Genomic DNA, 4,891 nt, shown 5'->3' with positions numbered 1-4,891 from the left:
TCTGTGAACGGTAGAGTGTTGGAAGAAGCAGGCGGGTACATGAAACGGTCTGTTCTCTCTGGTTAACTTACGCGGAATTCGAAAATTAACACAATTGAGAAGTACAGGGCAGGATATGAAACCGTGGACTAGCTTGTAGAGAAATAAGAGATCAGAACGATTTCGTCGGCAGTGAAGTGATGGCAGTGATAATGACTCAGCAGTATTTGAACGAGATCCAGAGTCATTTTTAGCAAAGCGATGGTTATATATGCTGAGGAAGTTTTTCTGGACTCGTTCAATGGTGTTACCGCTGGATTGAGCAATGCCATTCCATATCACGGACGCATACTCAAGTTGCGGAAGACATATTGCCGTGTACAATTTGTGTAGGGCCATGGGAGACCTGAATTCTCGAGATATTCTACAAACACATCCGAGAGAACGAAGGCCCCGCATAGCAGCACGCTTAACGTGAGAAGAAAAGTTTAACGCGCTGTCAACAACAACACCAAGATCACTGATTTCATAAACCTTGCATAACGGCACAGAATTGACAAAGTATTGAAATGACACGCTAGATGTTTTGCGAGTGATAGACATGAATTTTGTCTTTGAGGTATTTAGAGAAAGGTTATTGCCGTTGCACCATTCGGAAAAAGAACACAAATCTGACTGCAACAAGCGACAGTCGTTAACTGAATGAATTTCCTTAAATATCTTGATGTCATCGGCATACAAGAGGAAAGAAGAATTACGAATGGCAAAAGAAACATCATTAACGTAAATTAAAAATAGGAGTGGGCCTAATACCGACCCTTGAGGGACCCCACTAGTCACTTTATACAAAGAAGAGGTTTGGCCATTTACGGCAACATAACAAGATCTATTGAGCAGATAGCTGTGCAAGAGATTCACAATCGACAAGTCAACGTCAAAGTTCGCAAGTTTAACCATAATCAGTGTGTGGCTGACTACGTCAAAAGCCTTGCTCAGGTCACAGTAGATTACGTCAACCTGTCCTCTCTGAGAAATAGGTGTGGAGATCTGCGTCATGAAACTAGCAAGATTTGTGGTAGTTGAGCGGCCAGCAAGAAAACCATGTTGATTTGGAATCAGTGAGTTTTTCACACTAAAAGACAATATTTTGTGAAGAGCCAGTTCGAAGATCTTTGATGTGGCACATAGTAGAGAAATCGGGCGATAATTAGAAACATCTGTCTTAGAGCCCGACTTAAATACTGGGAAAACACGAGCAGTTTTCCAGATGCTAGGAAATGTGGAAGTGTCCAGGCAGTTATTAAATATCGTAGTCAGTACTGGGACAAATATAGTACCATATGCTTTTAGTATGGCGGAGGGGATGCCATCTGGGCCACATGATAAGGATGGTTTTAAGCGCTTAATGCATTCGCTGATAAGATTTTCATCCAGCGACAAAGCACTGGATGAGCTAACTGCCTTGGGCTGTTGTCTGATATCAGTGCTGGAGTCTGAGGCCTTATAAACGGATGAGAAATGTGTAGCAAAACAGTCAGCGACGGCATGCACTTCTACCCCATTTGAGTCTAGTAGTCTGAAGGACTCTCCGCTTTTGCTAGATCGTTTACGCACATACTTCCAAAACTCAGCCGGCCTGTCAGAGGCGCTTTTTTCTAAGAATTGAATGTACGAACTATGATCCCGTTTATATAGGCGTTTAGAGAGAGTTCGAAAAAAGCTGAACTCTTCCTTCCACTCGCTGGATAGAGAACATTTAGATTTCCTGTGTGCGTGATCTTTATGCTTCAGTGCACTGATAAGTTCAGATGAGAACCAGTGGGGATATTTACGTTGTTTAGGTGTATACTGGGGAATAAAATTAAGCATGCTGCTCAGTACAAGCTCCGTAAACCGATCAACCTTGTCATCAACATTAGGTTTGTCAGTAACCTGTGACCACTCAACGGTGGACAAGTGATGATAGAGGCCCGTGTAATCACCTCGCTTGAACGCAAATCTTGGAGATTTGTTTACGTAACTGCTGTAGCTCGTTGTTTCGGCTGATGCAGATAATCTTACGTTAAGTGGTGGGTGGAATTTGTCCGGACGTACAAGAGAGATGTTGGAGCGGGAAACTTCAAGGGGTTGATCGTTTGACACACACAGGTCTAAGACGTTGCCACTGGAATTGACGACTGAATTATGTTGCACTAGGGAATTAAACGCCAGAAAGTCCAAGAGCAGGCTGCACTTTTTCTCTGTGAAATGATTGTAATGAGAAAAGGTAAGCGTAAGGTAATAATAATAATAATAATAATAATAATAATAATAATATAATAATAATAATAATAATAATAATAATAATAATAATAATAATAATAATAATAATAACCTTAAATTTGATCTTATTTCTGTAAAAGTGATTGGGGAAGGTGGGAGAAAAAGTGTAGTTCATAGCCGGACTAGTTCTGTGCTCCACGAAAACCAACACAAGTTTGCCACAAAGGCCGCTTGAAAATAATGAGCAATTGAAGATTACATCCAACGAAACGATAAGGATCACCAGCGTCCTCAGTTCAAGGTTGCTGAGGTGGAGAGTCTGAACACTACGTTTCTGTTTCGTTCTTCCCATTTCATTTAGAAACAATACGAGCTTTCTTTTCTGACGGGGACAGCTGAATGACATCATCAAGACAAAAATATTACAGATAGCGACGCCTACGATAGAAATATTCGCTATTACCACATTCCCGTTGAAGTTGTCGCGCACGGGCCCTTGACTTTACAGTCACTACCGAGTACAGCGTAGTGTGTCTTTCGTTGTTTAGTACGGTCATAAATCCATCTACAAATAGAACAGGCTGTTGGTCTAGTTGGCTATCCATGAGCACTGAAAGAATAAGCACTAAAAATTGACGAGCACAAAAAGGAGAACAGACAAATGACTGGCAAAGTCCTTTGTCTATTGTCCTTTTTGTGCGCGTCAATTTTTAGCGCATATTCTTTCGGCGTTCATAAATTTAACCTTGTTGGCCAGCAATTTGATGATAGTCTTTTCTGTGTTTCACTACAGCGAAACGGCAAACTTGTCGATTCCTTTCCTGGTTTGTAGAGGATATGAACACTGAGAGTGCGTATTAGAGCTAATAATAATAATATCTGGGGTTTAACGTCCCAAAATCACGACATGATTATGAGAGATACCGTAGAGGAGGGCTCTAGAAATTCGGACCACCTGGGGTTCTTTAAGGTACACCTAAATCTAAGCACACGGGCATCAAACATTTTCGCCTCCATGGAAAATGTAGCCGCCGCGGCCGGGATTCGATCCCACGACCCTCGGGTCAGCAGCCGAGCGCCACTAGACCACCGTGGCGGGGCGGCGTATTAGAGCTACACATCTACATCTGATGTATGCGCATGCTACTCGGCGACGAGCACTTTACGTTCATTACCTAGCACATCTTGATGAGTCTCTGATTTTCCCAATGACGAACACGTCTTAGAAGGCGGGCATTAATTACTGCACAGTTAATCCTGCTCTTGAATGTTTGTGAGGTGCCACGAGGGTGGATGTTTGTTCGTGATTTATTTTGAAGTTTGAGTTTTTAACTAGTGTCACGAGCAGCGAGTGAAACTGTCGTTTCTCTTCCAAACACTTCCGGTCGAGCACTTACTTCCGGTTTTCCGAATATTCGGAAAATGGGTTTTAAAACGTGAAACTGGCACAAAATCGACGGTTATGGTTCGAGTTATATCGGATAAGTATGATATCGGAGCATACGTTTTACTTAAAATCACGACCAATTAACTCTCAGGATAACTCATGAAAATTAATTGAATCAGTTCAGTGAAAGAGCGGACGCATTTCTCGTGAGCAGGTGCGATCGTTGCGGCACCTGACGGATCAGATCTGAACCATGAGATTCTTTCTACGTGTCCTCAGAGATCCGTGTCCTCTGAGATCCGCGACGAAACATAAAGCTTACCCAAGGAATACACCAGTGCGCACGAATGCCGAGGTGAGAGTACGACTACCAGACGTATAAGTCAAGGATTAACGCCGCCTCCGGATTTTTTTGAAATCAAACATGGCCGCCAATGTTCAGTGACAGTTTTATTCGTTGGTTTCGGATCACTATTCTCGGAGTCATTTGCCGTTGAACTGCTCAGCAACTTGCCAGTGCAGTCTGTACCATTTGTGTGCCTATTTTCGTGTATTTATACACTAACTGCCTGTGACAAAAAAATCGTTGACCAGGAAATGGAGCCAACGTTCTTACAAGTGGGCTTGTCTTGGCCATTTGCTGTTCTGAAGAAGACAAACCCACTTGTCGCAACGTTGGGTCCCAGCGACATTCTCTGGTCAACAATTTTTTATCGCTTCAAGCCTCCGAATTCCCCTGAACTTCTGTCTTGTTTACACGTACTTTTTGTTAGCTCATTTATGAATGTGCAAATTCCTGTTCCACTTGTTCGTGTTATCATTTGTATATATGCCTCCATCTCACCCTTGCTTGGGGCATCCACCTCGGCCCGCAATGCAGTAAAACGAATATATAAGGAAAAAAAAAGCAATACCTACTCCCGAATTGAAAAATCTGGAGTAAGAGCAATATCGCGAATAATTGTTAAAGGATGGGCGCTAGCAAAAGTCGCGTACGGTATTCAAGGGGCCAGAAGTTCCTATTACCGTAGGACCAGTTCTTGAGCATGTTTTTTTGCGTTTCTGACTTTCTTGAATCCTCTGTTTTTCTTACGTACTCAAGTGCGTTCTTGTTTGTTCATTTTTTTTTGCTCCACATGGGAACTGCTCTCTGGGAACCTCTGGTCGGACAGTCAGCGTGTACCCTTTCACGATCGAAGACGACGGTGAAGCCCTCAGTCTGAACCTCATGGACACTGCGGGAAAGGCGAGTATCGTGGACAC

The sequence above is a fragment of the Rhipicephalus sanguineus genome, chromosome 8, assembly GCF_013339695.2.
Source record: "Rhipicephalus sanguineus isolate Rsan-2018 chromosome 8, BIME_Rsan_1.4, whole genome shotgun sequence".
Classification (NCBI taxonomy): Eukaryota; Metazoa; Arthropoda; class Arachnida; order Ixodida; family Ixodidae; genus Rhipicephalus; species Rhipicephalus sanguineus.
Note: the sequence above shows the minus strand (reverse complement) of the source record.